Below are 20,704 nucleotides of genomic sequence, written 5' to 3'. Positions count from 1 at the left end.
ATGCCAGACGAAAATGCTATTTGTTTCCAGAAGAAACTGTATCGTTGCAACACTGATGAATGTTACACTTTTTGAGTGTTCAGGAAAACAAAATCTAGTAATCTGTGAAATTAAAAGGCAATTGAAACTACCCAGAACTCTTCCAACACAAGGAAGCCACTTGCGAATAGTTCTATTTTCACCTTTTGCACAGGACAACTAACCGCTTCAATCTTGCTCAAAACCAAAATACCAACCAGCCTCACCAAATCGAAAACAATCAACAGTTCATATTCTTCAAATTACTTTATTCAATGGTTCAAATTTAAGAGGATTTTTACAGCTTTACAGCGAAATGTTACATCCATGTTACAAAATTCATTTCAGTAGTCAACTTAGTGAGATTATTTGGTTTCATTTCCGCGGGAAAATCGTTCGGCTTAGTTTACTATTTTCTTTCCACTTAGTGTACCTTTGGCAACCTTATTCGGTGGTCCATCCGTTGATTCGTCGTCGTTGTCGTCCGTCATGGCTTTACTATGATAGAAAGAAAAAAAGGGAAAAAATTAGAAAAATATTGTTAAATGTACATTTCAGCATGATTGGAATTTGTTGCACGATGAAAAACGATTCCTGGCAAGTAAAATTTTTCAACAGCGCCCGTGCAGGTCTGATTACTTTAAACATTTTGCAAAGAATTTTCAATTTTGAATAACTTTTGTTTGATTTTCGAACTTAACCATGGCTAGTGCTACGATCCTACTGACACTAAGAATTTTTCCAGATCGGGGCTCAAACATACGACAACTAGCTTGCAAGACCAGCGTCCTAGGCATAGAACTGTCAACCCAGGACGTTTGATGTCTAAAATTAACTTTGAATTTCCCCACAATCGGAAGTATTGGAAATCATACCATCAAAAATATCAACTACATTCAAGTCTTTTTTGATGCGTGGACATGAACTACATAGACATAACAAGCAGAACTTGATAAATTCGAACAAAAACCCGCATAGCCTGGAAAATGTCTCAGAAAATTCCCAAAAATTTGGATCTTATTTCGAAAATTTAATCAAAACCGCGTAACTGTGAAAATTTGCATAGATATCAGCAATTTAAACAAATTAGAGGTTTTTTTAGAAGACTACAAAATAATTCTAAGCGATTTCTGTAAAAAAAATCCTTCGAAATAGTTTTCAGAAAAATCACTCCCGAAAACAATTACGTTTGCAGTTAAATGATTCGGTGAAAGGACTCTCGGAGAAATATTCTTAGAACTATTTTACGTTCTAAGTGAAATTATTTACGACGAAATGTCTTTCGGAGAAATGACTTTCGGGAAAATGGTTTCCTTTTCAATGAATGGATTTCCAGAAATCACGTTTTCGATGAAATGGTTTTCCGCGAAGTATCTTTCGATGGAATGCCTTCCGTACAAATGACTGTTGCACTTTAGGACGGCTTTCTTCATTTAAATGCTGATATGACTCCAGAAAAAAATGGTGGATCCATGTTTCAACCACTGTTTCATATCAACGCCTGAAATCCTTTTTTTTAATTGCACACTAAACCATGCCGAACAGCTCTCTGGCTCGTTGATGCGTTGTTGCTTTTGTTTGATTGTGAGTGTGAGTGAATGGGGAAAAACCTTTTTCATGTCCAGATTTGTGCGTGATATATTAAAAACACTTCCAGTTGTTGTGCCAATCATATCAGCACATCTAATCTTCCGAACTTTCATTTGTTATGGCTTAATGTTAGATTAGCTTGAATTTTACTGGTTTCGACTGTAGCTTGCACTCTGATAGCTCGTGCTACTGAAATTAAATGCACCTTTTACCAGCTAAGCAGATGTGTGCTTCCGTGGCTCAGTCGAATAACGGACGTACTTTGTGATTCAATGATTCTCGGTTCAAGTCACGACGATCGCTATCAGTATTCGTTTTTATTTTGTTTCAATGAATTACATGACATGGAATTTTAGACACAATATTAAATGTTCTTCCACGTAAATTTCCGTGAAATGCGACGCATCATTTATGTGCATCTAATAAGATGTAAAATCACAGAGTTTTTCAAAGTTTGTAGTTTGAGATCGTTAAAAAAACGAAAAATAAAAATCAGTGACTAACCAGAAATCATTAAAAAAATAACTCTTAAATACGCAATTTTGTTTTAAATCAACGACGAACTTTGGAAATCCGCGTAAAAAAAAAGGCCTAGCTTCGGAAATCCGCGTAAAAAATTTCCTAACTTAGGAAATCCGCGTAAAAACGCCTAACTTCGGAAATCCGCGTAAACAAAAAGGCCTAAATTCGGAAATCCGCGTAAAAAAACGCCTAGCTTCGGAAATCTGCGTAAAAAATTTCCTAACTTTGGAAATCCGCATGAAAAAACGCTTGAAAACCCGCCTAACTTCGGAGATCCGCGTAAAGAAAAGAGGCCTAACTTCGGAAATCCGCGTAAAATATCTCCTAACTTCAGAAATCCGCGTAAAAACGCTTGCAAAACCGCCTAACTTCGGAGATCCGCGTAAAGAAAAAAGGCCTAACTTCGGAAATCCGCGTAAAATATCTCCTAACTTCGGAAATCCGCGTAAAAAACGCCTAACATAAAAAATCCGCAAAAAAAAACACTTGAAAAACCGCCCAACTTCGGAAATCCGCGCAAAAAAAGGCCTAACTTCTGAAATCTGCGTAAAAAAACGCCTAACTTCGGAAATCTGCGTAAAAAATCTCCTTACTTCGGAAATCCGCGTGAAAAAACGCTTGAACAACCGCCTAACTTCGGAGATCCGCGTAAAGCAAAAAGGCCTAACTTCTGAAATCCGCGTAAAAAAACGCCTAGCTTCGGAATCTTCGTAAAAAATCTCCTAACTTCGGAAATCCGCGTAAAAAACGCTTGAAAAACCGCCTAACTTCGGAAATCCGCGTAAAGAAAAACGCCTTACTTCGGAAATCCGCGTAAAAAACGCTTGAGAAACCGCCTAACTTCGGAAATCCGTGCAAAAAAAAAGGCCTAACTTCTGAAATCCGCGTAAAAAAACGCCTAGCTTCGGAAATCTGCATGAAAAATCTCCTAACTTCGGAAATCCGCGTGAAAAAACGCCTAACTTAGAAAATCCGCAAAAAAAAAACACTTGAAAAACCACCCAACTTCGGAAATCCGCGTAAAGAAAAACGCATAGCTTCGGAAATCTACGTAAAAAAACGGAAATCCGCGTAAAAAATCGCCTAACTTCGGAAATCCGCGTGAAGAATCGCCTATCTTAGAAAATCTGCAAAAAAAAACACTTGAAAACCCGATTAACTTTGGAAACCCGCGTAAAAAACGCCTAACTAAGGAAATCCGCGTGAAAAAACACCTAACTTAGAAAATCCACTTCAAAAACTCCGGAAATCCGCGTAAAAAATCGCCTAACTTCGGAAATCTGGGTAAAAAAACGCCTCACTTCGGAAATCCGTGTCAAAAATCTCCAACTTTGAAAATTCGCGTAAAAAACGCCTAACTTAGGAAATCCGCATGAAAAAGCACTTGAAAAACCGCCTAACTTCGAAAATCGGCGTGAAAAAACTCCTAACTTAGAAAATCCGCATGAAAAAACACTTGAAAAATTACCTAACTTCGGAAAGCCGCGTAAAAAATTTCCTGACTTCGGAAATCCGCGTAAGAAAACCGCAAAACTAGAGAAATTTTTTTCTATGCTAAAAATTTCTTAGAAATGCATGAAACGACTGGTGTAATCTCAAAAAAAAAATTTTTTTATGGGACTTCCGAAATCGAAAAAATGTTTTTTTCGATGCTAACTAAACAATTCTTGTTTGAAAAAAAATCGAAAATTTTCTGTCAGAGTGTTGGCTTATCACGTCGTTTCATGCATTTCTAATACAAAACAAGAAAATCGGGTAACTTCGAAAATCCGCGTATGAAAACTGCATGAGTTGCGTGAAAGAGTTCCAGTGTATTTTTAAAAAATCGACCTTGCACTTTTAAGGGATAAATATTATTCCCATTAGAATAAAGGAATACACACAAGCTTCTTTTCATGTGTTTTTTTATGCGAGTTTTCAAAGTTTTGCGGTTTTTAAGCACTTTCAAGGGTATGCAGTTTTGGCACGAAATTCGTTTAATCGAATCCTACACTGAAAAAAAATCGATTTAAAAAATTTAATATCGATTTACAAAATAAGGAACACAATTTTTGGTTTTGATGAAATTTTGTCCAAAGATTGATCATTATGTCCCTACCATTCATCGTTATATTGCAAGGTGAGAACTTTTGAGAAAAACCATTATTCCTAACTAAAATTTTACCTAGTCCAGTATGGATAGTTTATGCGAATATCTAGCTGTAGAGTATTCTGTGAAATATTCATAAAAATTGAGTTACTTTGGATTCTCTTGGATAATTATGACATTCTAAACGAAAACTGATTAGTTTTCGACACTGAGAAAAAGCATCAGTTTTTGAGAAAAACATTTTTCCCTGAAAAGTGGTCATCTTGCAATATATGAACGATTGGTAGCGCACACAATTACTTTTCTTGGGACAGAATTACATCAAAATCAGAAATAGCATTTTTTTGTAAATCGATATTAAATTTTATTAAATCGATTTTTCTCAGTGTAAGACTCAATATAAATTTTTTCTTTATTTTTATTCGAAAATGTGACTGACTTTTAGGAAAATCACTAGTAGGATTTGTCATTTTAATATTACAACCATTTGAAAAACAATGTTTAAAAAAGTTTGTCCATTTTCACAAGACAGTCTAGATAAATTTTTAAACAAATTATGCAAAGTGGCCTTTCCCAACAAAATCTACAGGTCCAGAAAGTTTCATCAAATTCTGAGAGGGTACTGCCAACGCTTGTTCCGAGTTGACACGAAATTCGTCATTTTGATTTTCGTATGTCACTCATGTGGTCTCAGAGTAAATTTCAAGATCAAGTTTAAGGGAGTTTGCAGTGGTATGGTGGATTGTATGTACATTACCGCGGAGCGGATAGTTCCAACGTTTCTCGTTCCACCGGTAGTTCCAAGGGGTTAGTCATCGGAATCTCACACGTTAAGATACAAAATACTCATTATTCGCTAGTACAGCAGTGCATTTTGTCGACGTTTCAAGAATCATTAACAGTTCCCTTCTCTGCTTCGTCGAACAATATGCCCGGAGGAAGTTGCGTTTACTCACAACACGAAGCGCCCCCGTTCCCTAGGAGGGACCGGAAAACCGGAATTTTCCGACTGAAATGAGCAGTTTTGTGCACTTTTTGCATTTTTTTCTTACCAACAACAAACGCGGATATGGAAGTGAAACAATAAATGTGAATAACAATTACGACAAAGGGAAGTTGTGTCACTATTGAATAAGGGGGGGCAAGGTATAAAACGAAGCTGTCACCGTCACAAAAAAATCTTCTCTCCTCTGAAGGATTAGAGGACAATGAAAAGAAAAAAAACAATTGTGATCCGGAGATGCGTTTTACTTTTCAAGCCCCTTCCAGTTCACCAGAAAAAAGGGGTGCTGCTTCTGAACGAGGCAAAACAAAAGAAGAAGTGATACATGGTCATATCTCTCTCTATAACCACTTTCTATTAATGTGCTGAGAATGACGTCGTTGAGAGGTTCTTTTGTTTTTCAAATTGAAATAGAAATTAATAATAAAAAAAAATCAACTAAACGTCCCATGAGAGTGCAGTTTGCCAAATGAAGGGTGGGTCGAATGGCAGAATAGCAGCGTGTTAGGGGAGAAAGAATCCGAGTGTGTGTGTGAGTATTGTCGGGGAAATGGCGAATGAAATCTTAATTTCAACAGTTTAGCAAACAATTGAATTTAATTGGAAAAAAATTATTTGCTTGCGATTAGAGTCAAGTATGGCAATCGAACATACTTTAAAAAATGCTGATTGTTTGAACGAAAACTGGCAGATTAGTTCTCTACACTGACATACGGTTTGAATATCAATGGTTTTAGAGTGTTTCCTTGTGACAACATCTAAATTAAAACGTGGTTTTTCTTCCCATTTTCCATCTATCTGATGTTCGTTACCAGCCTTTTTCTGTAGGTTCAAAGTGATTAGTTTTTGTCAACATTTGTCCTTATCAGAACCTTTTAGTCCTAATGAGCAGCTAACATGCGTTACTTTCCGTAAATAAAAAAAATCCCCATCTTAGCAGGGATTCGAATGACGAATCAAAACCCGGACCGTGTGTTATTATGGTTATTATTATTTCCATTTCATTGAAAACATATAATCAACCTGTACAATCACTGAAAAAACATTCAGAAACTAAAATTACACGAACAAAACAACCCTGACCGAGGCCGCAGTCCGTTTGATGTCCTTGAATTTGTGAAATCACAGTACCGACCCCGCCCCGTTCGGTTATCAACTTTGAGAAACTCTCCAGACAGCAAGTCTGCGGCGACGACAATCGGAGATGGAAATGTCGTTGCTGTCTCTTTGCCTTTTTTCCCAACCACCTCATTCAGCTTCACTATTCCTTCCGAAAGACCTCCCAGTCGTAACGCAGCGAATAGATAAAGTATGTAATTCGAAGGGGGCTTGCTTTGTGGCGTCCTTCAAACAGAAGTGAGTAGTTTTTTTCCCGGTTTGTTTATTATCCTAATTCAATATCGCTGATTTAGCATTTATTGATGTTTAACCCTCCCCTGGTTGCCCGCACTTTTATTCGTCAATGTATTCATAAACTTTTTTCAATTCAAAAAGTTTTCTATAGTTTGTCATTGTTTCCTGGTGATTAATCACATTTATCTAAGACAGGCTTGAGACACACGATCAAATACTATTAGAATCGAAGTTCAGGTTCCGGAGTTACCTCTTTACAACTGTCAGACTCAACATTCCATGATAAGCTATAACTCTTCAAGTACGCTAAGTCTGTGGAAACGTTCGGCAAATAATTTCAATACTCACAGCAGAAGTTGTTCATTCTTGATCTTTCTTTGCTTTTTTTTCTTCAACACGACCTTATATTTGAACTGTAAACCGTTTAGGATTCTTAAAATTAATCCATTTTCCATCGCTCGTAACAATTCGATGTAAGACTATTTTCTGTCGTATCTTTGAAGCAAAATTGTACAAGTGTTTTCTTTTCGGTTTTCCATCTGTCTTTTATTCAATTCATGTGGCACCCAATTTCCAAACATTTGAAGTTTCCTCATAGCTTTCAAACGATCAGAAATTGTTTGTTCTGCAATCATTAACATTGCTGCCATTCGCTTTTGTTGGTTTTCCACAACCAAAACCTAGTCGGACCCATGGAATTTACGGTCATTTCGTCATACTCTTACCTCGCTATTCTCTTCCCTTCGGTAGAATTTGACCATTCTGTTTCAAGCGGTCTTTGAAGTGGATTCTTAGCGCACAGAACTATTTAAAGAGAAGTATTAATAAATTATTGCTTCGTTCGGCTTGTCAGTATAGACATTGCATTGCAATGCAAAACAAAAAAATTGTTCTGCAAATAGTAGACACTTTACGTCTGCAAATTGAACGGTTCAGTTCGGTTGGTTCAAAGTTTTGCATTGAGCAGTTCAATTTGAACTGCTATGCACTGATGAGTCAAAGAAGAAACGTAAACATATTGAATTATTGCTACTAAGTGGTATTTCTAGAGCCAAGTAATTGTAAAAATAAATTTTAGAAACCCTAAAAATGCAAAACATTCAACAAATTCGAAGAATTAAAAAAAAAGGATACCAAAATAAAATAAAAAATTGAAAATTTGAAGTTTTCGATCTAATTAAAATGACGTAGAAATGGCCAACATTTGCAGAATTTTTAAATTTTCGAAAATATTCGTAACACAATCAGGAATCGGAAAATGTTCATCTAGGATTTAGTTACAAGCAACCGTTTTGCATTAAAGCGTACATGACTTTTTCAATTTTACATTTCGTCTTCGATTCATCAGTGCACACCAGTTCATGTTGAGCTGCCACGCCAATCAATAAGTAGCACATGCCATTTTAACTCTAGCCTTACTTTTGAGCAGGGAATAAGAAAAAATCCTTAAATCCAAGCCTTGGTATTACATTCCTGTAGTGAAATCTGTTTTCAACATATTTCGCAGCCGATTCAGAGTGTACAGAACCATTGCATGGCTGATGTTACGATCCGACTGACACTACGAATCTTTCCAGGTCGGGGCTCGAACAAGAAAATATCCCTTGAAAATTTCATTAATAACACACGGGCTGAAAAGTCCCTGGCCTAACAAAGAGAACATGATTTTTTTGGTTCAAAATTAACTTTATTCATCAATGTAACCTCCATCGAGAGCCACGCAATCATTCCAGCGCGCCGCTCAAACATATCAATACCACTTTTGCATAACGATTTATTTTTTGCCTCAAAATAGACCTCAGTTTCAGCGATAACTTCTTCATTCGTGCGAAGTTTTCTTACCGGCGAGCATTTTTTTTTGTCTGTGAACAACCAGTAATCGCTGAGAGTCAAATCTGGCGAATACGTTGGATGTGAGAGCAATTCGAAGTTCAATTCATGTAGTTTTTTTCCATTGTTTTGATTGACTTGTGACTCGTAGTTTCTTTGCAATTTCAGCCTGCAAACGCTCCAATAACGCTAAATAATGTGCACTGTTAATGATATTTCCTTGCTCAAGATAGTCGATAAATTTTACACCACGCACATCCCAATCTCTTTGGACGATGTTCACCAGTTACTGGCCGCTCAGATGACGATCGTTTTGATTCCGGTGTGAAGTGATAAATCCATGTTTCATCCATTGTCACATATCGACGCGAAAATTCCGGTTTGTTACATTTAAACGTAGCCAAACACTGCTCACAATCATGAACACGTTCTCGTTTTTGATCAATAGTGAGCAAACGCGGCACCCACTTTGAACAGAACATGCAGTATAAAGCAAACAGGTTCGTTTGATATGTACTTCACCCGATCAATCAGTGGTTCATGCGTCTGTATCGTATCGGTATTTTGTCATCCTATCAAGTGATTCTGTGTTTTGAATTTCTTCGTTGATGAAACTTTGGAGAATTTGGTATTATATCCGCTTCGGTATTGGCCCTGCTTTTCTAACACATGGATCAATAAGTCCCGAGACTAAAGCAGAGATGGCGCTCGTAGTAAACCAGTAGCCACGTCTTTCTAGAGTACTAACCTTTGCTTGAAACGGGTCAAAATTTTAAGTCGATCCGACCAGAAACAGCTGAGTTATCGAGGTTGGAGTAAAGTCGTTTTGTAGTTTGTTTAAAAAATGGAAAAAACCAAGTTTCGTGTTTTGATAAAACATTGCTTTTTAATGGGTAAAAACACCGTGCAAGCGAAACAATGGATTAAAAAATGTTATCCGGACTCTTGTCCATCAAAAGCAACGATTTGTCGGTGGTTCGCCGAGTTTAAACGTGGTCGTACCGACACAAATGACGCGGAACGCTCGGGTAGACCTGTGGAAGCCGTTACACCGGAAAATGTGAGTGAAGTGACAAGAATTATAATGAAAGATCGTAAAGTGAAGCTCCGTGAGATTGCTGAGATGACACAGATATCATATGGAAGTGTATTTACTATCCTTCATGAAAGGAATTGAGCATGAAAAAGGTTTTTTTCCAAGTGGGTGCCGCGATTGCTTTCGATGGAACAAAAACAGCAACGAGTCGATGATTCAGAAAGCAGTTTATCGCTATTTACTCGCAACGAAAAAGATTTCTTGCGTCGTTACGTAACCATGGACGAAACATGGATACATCACTACACTCCAGAGTCGAAGCGACAGTCATCTGAGTGGCGCACAGCTGGCGAAAGCCGTCCGAAGCGTCCGAAAACGCAGCAGTCAGCTGGCAAAGTCATGGCGTCAGTTTTTTGGGATACGCATGGCGTGATTTTCATTGACTACCTCGAAAAAGGTAAATCGATCAACAGTGATATTATATTGACTTACTGGTGCGTTTGAAGGAAGAAATCGCAAAAAAAACGACCGCACATGCAGAGAAAAAAATTCTTTTTCATCAAGACAATGCACCCTGCCACAAGTCGATGAAAACAATGGCGAAATTGAACGAATTGATCTGCTTCCCCACCCGCCATACTCACCAGATTTAGCCCCCAGTGACTACTGGCTCTTTGCTGATCTTAAGAAAATGCTCCAGGGAAAAAGATTTGGCTCAAATGAGGAGGTCATCGCTGAAACTAAAGCTTATTTTGAAGCGAAAGATAAATTTTTTTATAAACATGGTATTGAAAAATTGGAAAAACGTTGGAACCCTAAAAGGTGATTATGTTGATGAATAAAAAAAAATTTTGCAAAAAAAATGTTTCCATTGTTAGTCTCGGGACTTATTGATCCATGTGTTATACAGACTTTTATGTTTGAAGCGGTACGATTATTATTTTGATTATCTAGAAATAATATCGAAATAACTTTTCTAATTTACTCTGATTGTTTCTATCTTTTTGTCAATTTGTTTTTTTTTGTATTATTTCATTTGCATCCTCATAGTGCTATATGAATGATGATTGATGAGCGAGTCTATCATTAGTAAGGAGCTGAGTGAAAGCAACGAATGTCAAGAGAGAGAGAGAGAGAGAGAGAGAGTACCAAGCATTATACAACGCAATCTAAGAGAGAGAGAGCTATACATTCAACATGCAATCAAGTTACTAGGTGTGCAGAGTTTGGACGATGTTGTTCACGCTGTTTTTTCGGCTCCCAGAGCAACATGATTCCATTCCCCTTTTTATTTACACAAAAACTAAACTAAAAAGCAATAATTTTCCATCTCAAATACACCTCGACGAACATGTAGGGAAAATAGTACAGAAATCTGCAATCACTTTGCAAATTTTTTCCAAGAAGTATATACATCTTATTCAGAAACTGACCGTGATCGTGAATACTTCTCTTTCATACCTGCATTTTCCAACTCCATCTCTGTAAACTATCTATCAGAACATAACATTTCGACAGCACTGAAAAACTTAGACGCCTCAAAAGCAGAGATGTCTATCTCTTCTGTGTGACGAAGAGCAAGCAAAATTTCTCCCCTCGCACTGACAACTTCGACGAGAGCTCTTCTCTTTCACATACATACACCACTGTTGTATAAAGTGTGCACGCATCATGAGTGCGTTTGTTTATTTCCTTTTACCTCTTCCACGCTAACAAATTCTCAGAGGTGGATGCAGATACCTTCACAGAGGTGTACACGCTGGTGAGCACTCTGCTGTATGGTTTGCGTAGAAGAAGCGTGGACACGCAAAATCAGCAAAATAAAACAATTTATCGTAAAATTTTCGGTTTGCCTTGCAAATTTTTCATAGCAAGGCCAGATCTACTCTCTATTAATTGAAGTTCACAGAAGTGTTCGCTCACCATCACGCGCCAGTGGTCACTTGGGTGTATTTAGACGAGAGCGCGTGTGAGCGATTCATGCGAAGAGAATGTGTTTCACTCGCACAAGCTGCTTTAACCACAAGCACACACTCAAATGCTGTCTATTCGACACTGAGAAGAAGTGCGCTTTCCTCTTTGTGCGGTGCTTCGTTTTTTGCATCCTCGGTGTGGACAAGAATCTAACTCCAGCGTGTATCACTCTGGTGAAATGCCATCTCTGCTCAAAAGGGCCTGGACCTGACAGTATACCACCAATATTTAAAAAAAAATCTTGCTGAAGAACTTACACTACCACTACAACTACTTTTCAACTTATCACTTAATAAATGTACTTTTCCTAAAGCATGCAAATCTTCCTTTCTTGTACTAATATTTAACATTCGGAACTACAGTGAAATAGCCATTATCTCATGCATTCCAAAATTATTTGAAGAAATTGTAAACGAAAAACTTTTTCATCAACTTAAAAATGTAATAACAAACAAACAACATGGCTTTTTTAAAGGCCGCTCAACTACTACAAATCTCTTAGAATTTATGACATTAACTCTGACGCTGGCAACTACGTAGAAACTCTTTACACTGACTTTAGCAAAGCTTTCGACCGTATTGACATACCTTTACTTCTACACAAACTACAAAAATATGGCATAAAACATACTCTTCTGGAATGGCTCAAAACATACTACAGGTAGTTCGCTTCCAAAACATACTGTCTGAACCAATTAATGTAACTTCTGGCGTACCTCAGGGTTCTCACTTAGGGCCTCTCCTTTTCATTTTACATATAAACGACATTTCCTTCATACTCAACAATCTGAAAGTGCTTATATATGCAGACGACATGAAACTCTTCATGGAAATTAAAAATATCAACGACGCTGTAATATTCCAGAACGAAATCAATCTATTCCACATTTGGTGCTGCAAAAGTCTACTCCAACTCAATGTAAAAAAATGTAACTCAATAACTTTCAGTAGGAAAAATGAAACTACATCTATAAACATACATCTAGGAAATCAACTTGTAGAAAAATGTAAAATTGTACGAGATTTAGGCGTAATCTTAGACTCCAAGCTCACTTTTGTGGAACACTATAAAACCATAATCAATAAAGCAAATGGCATGCTGGGCTTCATTAAACGCTTCAGTCATAACTTTCAGGATCCATATACAATTAAATTATTATACAGTACATGTGTCAGACCTATTTTGGAATATTGCAGCCTAGTATGGAATCCATACAATATTATTCACGAAGAACGCATCGAATCTATTCAAAAACCATCACCATGCTCATCAATATTTAAACACTTAAAGAACGCCGTGACCTTGCAATGCTTTATTTTATCAGCGACATTATTTCTCAACGCATTCAATCACCTTCTTTACTATCGCAAAAAAATTTTTATACACCTAGCCGTCAATTACGAACCAGGAAATTATTTTTAGAAAGAAACACTAGAACAAATTATGCAAAATATAGCCCAATCAATCGAATAATGCACCACTACAATCAATATTGCGAACATTTTGACCTTGGTATGTACAAAAATGAAATGAAATTCCGGCTTAGTCGTAGAAATAATGCGTAATATCTAAGTAAACATTGTAAACCATTTATATGTAGTCTACATTTGCTTGACGAAATAAATAAATAAATATTATACGCCCAAGTAACAGGAGCGCAGGCTATCGCTACGACAATTCAAACGCTGCTGCTGCTCCTGCTGTGTGTTTGGAGCATGCAAAATGCTGCGCTTCTGTTACTTCTATTCGTGCTAAATAGTGTTTTTATATGGTTTAGTCTAAATAGTGCAGTGTAATCAACTAGCTGAAAATAAAGCAGTCTTCCGTTCCTATTATCACTATATAGAATGGGGAAAAAATATTGTTGTTCATATTGACTACCCTATGTGCATCGAAAATATCCCAATCAATATTCCTCAGTTGCGAATTTATTTAGCCTAAATTTTATTTAGTTTTATTATTTTATTGATGAATATATAATTATTAAATCTTGCACGAATCACTTCGGACCGAGCTGAAGCGTAGTGGAAATTAAGCATCGAAATATCATCAGAGACTCGGAGTATTTCGTTAGTGATATTTCTGTGAGAGAAAATTCTTTATCAAGATTCGCTGACACAAAAAATCACTTGTGAACTTCGAGGTTTAAAATATAGACATAGGTGCAAATCTTGTATTTTGTCCAGTTAAAAATTGAATCACTCAAAGAGTAGTTGAATTTCACGTTCTTGGTCAGGTTCCTGTTCATGTCGAGTGATGAGCGCCATTCTATGGAGTAAATAAAGGACACATTTTTTCAATTATTACAGCATAATGTCAACAGGTTCTACCAGCCTTGTAATAAAAAAAAATTATCGTATCGCTAATACGAAAACAAAACTTATATTTTAAGCGAAAATTTCAAACGCAGACAAACAACGCAATATCCCTCCATCCCATAAAAAAAAAAACAAACAATCACGTTCGGTCGAGTTTAGTAAATATTCCAAGGGTTCACTACTTAAGATACGTAAACAGTTCCTTCGTGTTTTTTTTTTCTTTGTTTCATGCAAGGATATTAGCCCGACTACCGAACGGAAGAAAAAGGTCTGCCACCGGGTGGTGAAATCCGACAAGAAAGCAGCAATCCACTTCTTCCACACGATGACGGCTAGCCGAGTACTTCTCCTCCTCCTCCTCCTTCACCGTCGCCGTAGCACATTTACCGATGATGATCGACGAGGACGATGGAGACGACGACGACGACGACGCAATGCTCGCCGGCCTGAAGTTCATTACTAAAGTTCAAGGACATCGCTCGATTTTGCCCACCGCGTAGAGGTTGATCCCCTTCTCGGTTAGAATGGTATTTAATCAGACTCCCGCCGTCTCGTTCGTTTTCTTCGAGAACTTTCCCTTTTTTTTTTGTTCGGTGCGTTCCCTCGGTTCGCTGGCTGCGCGTGATTAAATTCGTTCCCAGCTAGCATGAGATGCTGGGGGCAGAAATGCGTGACGGTTTGATTGGGAATTTGTTTTTTTTTCGTCGGCGGAAGAAATGAATTCCGTCTTCGATTGTCCGTTTCGGTTCCGCTATTGAACGCTTTTGACAAATTGTTCAAATGGTTCATGGTTGACCTCTCCACTCCTGTCACTGACACTCCAACAGTTGAAAGTCTCGCGTATGACAGGTAACATAATGAAAAACATTGAAAGGACGCTTCCCTTTTCGCTCGCGAACGTTGACTCACTGTTGCTTGGCTCGGCGAAACTGCGTCTTCCCCCGTTACTTCCCCAACTGGGATTCGGTGGTCTCTGCTGCTTCCGAAGCTGCTGTCTGCGCGTTGTAGAAATTCGTTTGCAGATCCTCTTCCGTCTCTTCCGGTCTCTCTCTGTCACTCTTTCTTCTGTGCAGTGAGAAATCTAGCAGACGACGACGGGTGAATGGTTGCGATATTCAATTTTATTGTTTTCACTCACATTCTCCCCGGGTCGTCCTCTTTTACGACGCATATCCTTGTGATCCTGCTTCTGTTGCTGCTGATGCCGTTGATTCATCCAGACACCGGTTTGTGTTTCCTGACCTTACTTTTCTTTGTCGTACGCAGAAACTTCAGAAAAATGGGGCGGGGGTAAAAAACGGATTCCGGTTCCATTCCTCTTCAAATACGCGCCAACAAAGCCAGCCAGCCAGCGATTGTTGGAGCATCACCACCACCCGGTTTACGGAAAACCCTTCACCGTCAGGAGCATTTATATTTTTAATTTCATTGTTATAATCATCGCATCGGGTTTTGCGGAAAACCGCGGTTCCCTCGAACCCGTGTTGTTGTTTCGCTTCTTCCGCGATATTCCATATTTTCGTTTTCCGTTGGTTTGCGCGTCCTGTTGCTGCTGCTTCTTCTGCTGCTCCTGCAGGACGATGGGAACGCGGCGTAGTTTTTCGTTTACTGCGTGCTTTGTTACGCATCAGCAGTCTTTGGTCGAGTAGGTACAAAATGGGTACGAAATAAAAGTAAAATTTTCTTCGGTTTCAGTAAATGCTGCTTTCAAATGATGATGGTATTGGAAAATTATTGCAAAAAGTATGAAAATCATATTTCTCCTTAACGCTTAGAATTTCTGTTTATAAGAGGATATAAACATTTAATATATTTACTGCACTTTGCCTGGATTCCTTCAATGTGATCCTTGAAAGTGAGTTTTTTGTCATACGTTAAACCTAAGTATTTAGCTCGATAAGACCATGTCAATTCCAAGCCATTCAATTTGAGAATGTGATTATTGTTTGGTTTAAGAAAATAAGCTCTTGGCTTATGAGGAAAGATAATTAATTGCGTTTTTGCTGCATTTGGTTTAATTTTCAGGCAGCTGAAATATCAATCACAGAATGCACATAAATTAATGGTTTCTTCCTTCAGTTTTCATTTTTAATACTTTACTCCATTTAAAATTCTATTCGTTCGAATTTGCTTACTACCAGGAGCGAAGACACTGAAGCAGCTATACTACTTGGCACTTGAAACTGAGCAAGCAAAACTTCAAATGACTAGGTACGATTATTCAACTGACGATAAATTCCAGGAGCTTCACTTGAAAATGGCAGCAAAAGTCAAATGAACTAGTAGGGATATGCTGACGGTCAGCGGCCATAAATTTCATTTTCATCTTATATTATTCGATTGAAAATTAAATTTTACCGCACTGCTGACAAGTTGATGAGTAGTTGAATGTTCATAACGAAATCCAAACTGCTCTGGTAAAAAAATTGAATTCTCATTTATATGAGACATCATTCTCAACAAGATAATTTTTTCAAAAAGTTTACTGATAGAAGAAAGTAAGCTAATTGGTCGATAACTTGATGTTTCTGCTGGGTTTTTATCAGGTTTGAGGATAGGAATTACTTTAGCGTTTTTCCATCTTTTTGGGAAGTAAGCTAATGAAAAACACTTGTTGAAAATTTTAACCAGGAGTCTCAAGGCAACACCGGGAAGATTTTTAATAAGAATATTAAAAATTCCATCATTACCAGGAGCCTTCATGTTTTTAAGTTTCCTAATAATTGATTTAATTTCATCAAAATTCGTCTCAATAATGTCATCGTGTACGTTCAAATTAAAATAGTGGACACTCTCGAACGGCTGAGCAAGTTTTTGAGCTTTTTCGCCATTTGTAAGAAGTATTTGATTTCCTTCCTTGAGAGCAGGAATTGGTTTCTGAGATTTCTTAAGAACCTTAGAATGTTTACAGAAAGGTTTAAAATATGGTTTAATTTGTTCAACTTCTTTAGCGAAATTTTCATTTCGCAAAAGAGTAAATCTGTTTAATTTCCTTTTGTAAATCCTTAACTATGTTTTTCATAGCAGGATCACGAGAACGTTGATATTGTCGTCGATGAACATTCTTCAACCAAATGAGCAGCTGAAGATTGTCATCGATGGTAGCAGAATTTAATTTAGTTTGAGCTTTGGGAACTGAAAGATTTCTAGCTTCGATAATGTAATGATTCAAATTATCAATTGCTGTGTTGATGTCCGCAGAATTTTCTAAAATAGTTTCATGATCCATATGATTTTCAATGTGAGATCTGTAATCCAACCAATTAGCTCTATGATAGTTGAATATAGAACTAATTCGATTAATTAAAGCTTCGTTGGCAAGTCTGAATGTTACTGGAAGATGATCTGAGTCAAAGTCAGCATGTGTAATCGGTTCACTACAAATGTGACTTTGATCTGTTAGAACCAGATCAATTGTAGACGGGTTTTTCACGGAAGAGAAACAAGTAGGATTACTGGGATAAAAAACTGTGAAGTAACCAGCTGAGAGTTGATTATGAAGTATTTTACCATTACTGTTATTTTGCCTACAATTCCACTGGACATGCTTAGCATTTACATCCCCTATTACGAAAAATTTCGGTCGATATCTTGTGAATTTTTGCAAATCGCCCTTAAAGAAATTTAATTGTTCGCCGGTGCATTGAAATGGCAAATATGCTCCAGCGATGAAATAAATTCCATGAATGGTTTCAACTTCGATTCCCAAGCTTTCAATAACTTTAGTATTGAAAGAAGGTAAAATTCGATGTTTAATTTGCCGTTGGACAAAAATGGCAACTCCACCACCCATTCCAGTAAACCTGTCAAATCCATGAACCACATAATGTGGATTACTTTTCAATTTGACATTTGGTTTAAGAAAAGTTTCTGTCACAATGGCAATATGAATTTTGTGAACTTTGAGAAAATTATAAAGTTCATCTTCACTCGATTTCAAAGATCTAGCATTCCAATTTAAAATATTCAAATAATTATTTAACATCACTATTAAAATTCAAATTCATTAAAATATTATTTGCTAATTGCCATTCGATTTGAAATGCTTCAAAAAGTATTTAATAAATTGTTTTCGTTAAGAGATAAACTGCAAGGCGGTCCTGTGTTTTGATTATTTACATTAGAAGAATTAAGTGGTAGATTTCTACCTGTTATACTAGCATAACTGACATTAGAAGTAGATGATGACGAGGTCGATCTACCTGTCAATAAATTGTTTTCGTATAAGACGAATTGGCACGCGTACCTGTTTTTTGTTTTAAATTCGAAGAAATAAGTGCCTTAGAAGAATTAGCATTTGCAACGGTTTTTTGATTTTCAGGTATGTTCTGTAAATTTAAGGTCGTTGATTTGACTTGTTGTCTAAGCGAACGAGCGTTAAAATTTTTTTCCCTGACAGGACATTTCAAATAATTGGATTTATGATTTCCATTGCAATTTGAACATGAAAATTTATCAGTGGTTTCATTCATTGGACAAACGTCTTTCGAATGCGATTTACCACAATTCAAACACCGTATATCCATATGACAATTTTTGGTTCCATGGCCGAAGCCTTGGCAAAGACGACATTGCGTTAAGTTTGCAATACGATTATGCCGTTTATAATGTTCCCAATGAATTTTAATGTGGGAAATGAAACGTACTTTTTCTAAAGTTTTCAAATTGTTTACATCACTTCGATTGAAGTGTATTAGGTAAAGTTCATGGGAAATTCCAGAGCTTGGTTTAGAAGTACCATTCGCTCTTTTTTTTTTTCATGAGTATTACATGGAAAGGAGCAAAACCAAGCAATTCATTTAGTTCATTTTTAATTTCATCAGTACTTTGATAATTTGAAAAGCCTTTCAAGACAGCCTTGAAGGGTGTTATTAGAAAAATGTTGAATAACGGATTGTGATTTATTCCGTATTGAATTATTTTTAGCCTTAGGCTTGTTGCCTTTCCGGTTGGACGCAGGCATTTTTGAAATGAATGAAGTTTTAAATTAAATTAACTAGGCTAAATTAGTCTTCGATTAGACTCCTAGTTTGAAAAAGTCTTGATAAAGACTGATTAGTTCGAAGAATAGTTCTTTGAATAGCTAGCCTTAAAAAAGGCTGATTAATTTCACATTTCAGTCACTCTAATATCACTCTTTGTATCACTTAGTCACTCTAATATCACTCTTTGTATAGCCTTGAGAAAGGCTGACCAATTGTTAGTCTTTAAAAAGACTGTTAGTGATTCAGGTAGCCTTGAAAAAGACTGAAGCCTTGAATCAATGAAACTCTAGGTAGCCAGAAAAAAATTCCAGGAGCTAAGAGCTATACGCGTGCGGTGCGAACGACTGTTCAACACCGACTGATACAGGTTTGCATTGCAATCCGTACAGTACTGCTTCCGGATTTGTTGGAGTCAAATTGCATTCATTACATACAAAGACAATTTGTATAAACAACTGAACAGACCCACTTTTTGAAAGTGCTTTCTAAAGCATGAATGAGGAAGGTAAAATACCCAAATGAATTAGGAATGGGTGACCAGCCCTTCACCATTCATACAGTCCACTTGGGCTCGACTTCCAATCCCGAAAATTGAGTCAGAAGTATTGTCTGACCCAAGGGGCGATCGATCATAAAATAACAAACCGCCATGATCGAAATATGGATTAGTCTTTGAAGAAAAAGGCCCACACAATTCGGGAGCGGGTCATTTCGCCAAAAGTCGTTTTGCCGAAAGTCGTTTCACCGAAAGTCGTTTCGACGAATAGGTCATTTTGTCGAAAGGTTCATTTCGTCGAAAAGGACATTTCGCCAAAAGGACAATTTTGAATACATCATATTATCAATTTTTGTGTTATTATGTCTCCTGTATAACTGATGTGGTGCAGCCACATAACCGAAGCCAAGATGGATCGGCGGCACAAAGCCGCCGAGACGACGCCTCTTGCATACAAACCTGTAACCGCCTCGTTTACCCGGTCTACTCAAAGCTAGGTTCCTTTGCTTTAGTTAGGTCCGAACGAACGGGATCGCTACCTCGGATAGCAGAAATCAGAACTAATTCGTTCAAGTGTCACGTTCCCCCCAGTAAAGGTACTATCCGTGTCCGTATCAAGTATCCGATAGCATACGAACAAAACGATGTGACGAAACCGCATCAGATGTTGATAGACTAATAAAGTCAACAAGTTCTTTTTTTCTGGGAATTCCGTTCTGAGGATCATGAATAAACCTACAAAAATTATTCAAGTCTCTGGATCATTTCAGAAGTACGATTGTAGTTCCACTAATGGGAGTAAACATAATCATTTCTTGTTATTTGGTTTTAATTGTCGCATAATGTCTACTATATCGATTTTGATTGGCTAGCTTTTCCGTTCTAAATTTATAACTGATTCGATCTAGAATACCTATCCGTATTTTCATTTGCTATCTTTCGTCTTTCTCAGTTAATGCTTGCCGAAAAAAAACAATCAAAATCGATATAATAATCATTTTTTATTTGTCTTTTTTTTTAATCAATTCCAATCACGATATTAAGACTAATGAAGAATTTGGCGAAAAAACCCTTTCGGCGAAATGACTCTTTTGGCGAGATAGCTTTCGGCGAAACGGCTTTCGGCGAGATGGCTTTCGGCGAAACGGCTTTCGGTGAAATGGCATTCGGCGAAATGACTCTTTCGGCGAAACGGCTTTCGGCGAAATGACCCTGAGTCATTTCAATGATACCTGCAAACGTCCTAAATTTCCTATCCTTCAGTCTGGCTTTTGCTATTACCATCAGAGCTAATAAAAGTCATTTCAACTTTCAAAAAAACAGACAAAAATGACGAAAAATGAATGTCGCTTGAAATTGTTGGAACCAACATTCATGTCCATTCAGCGATAAAAGCAGAATAGTCATTTCAAAATTGTGCCCTATCTTTCATTTACCGTTTCAGTCGTTTTCGGTTTTGCAGTGAGAATCGTATACTATCCGGTGTACA

General features: G+C 37.3%; 1 protein-coding gene across 3 annotated transcripts in view; it reads right to left on the bottom strand.

The window, feature by feature from the left end:
- Nucleotides 1–270: 270 nt before the first annotated feature.
- The window catches only part of LOC131425649 (uncharacterized), a 276,172-nt gene continuing 255,738 nt past the window's right edge, over nt 271–20,704 (bottom strand). For all 3 annotated transcript variants that reach the window (XM_058587704.1, XM_058587705.1, XM_058587703.1), the window contains one exon: nt 271–516. The gene's annotated coding sequence lies outside the window, so the exon portion shown is untranslated. The remainder of the gene's footprint in view (nt 517–20,704) is intronic.

This window comes from Malaya genurostris, chromosome 1, assembly GCF_030247185.1.
Source record: "Malaya genurostris strain Urasoe2022 chromosome 1, Malgen_1.1, whole genome shotgun sequence".
Classification (NCBI taxonomy): domain Eukaryota; kingdom Metazoa; phylum Arthropoda; class Insecta; order Diptera; family Culicidae; genus Malaya; species Malaya genurostris.
The sequence above is the reverse complement of the archived record's forward strand: the minus strand, read 5'-3'. Positions and strand labels throughout refer to the sequence as shown.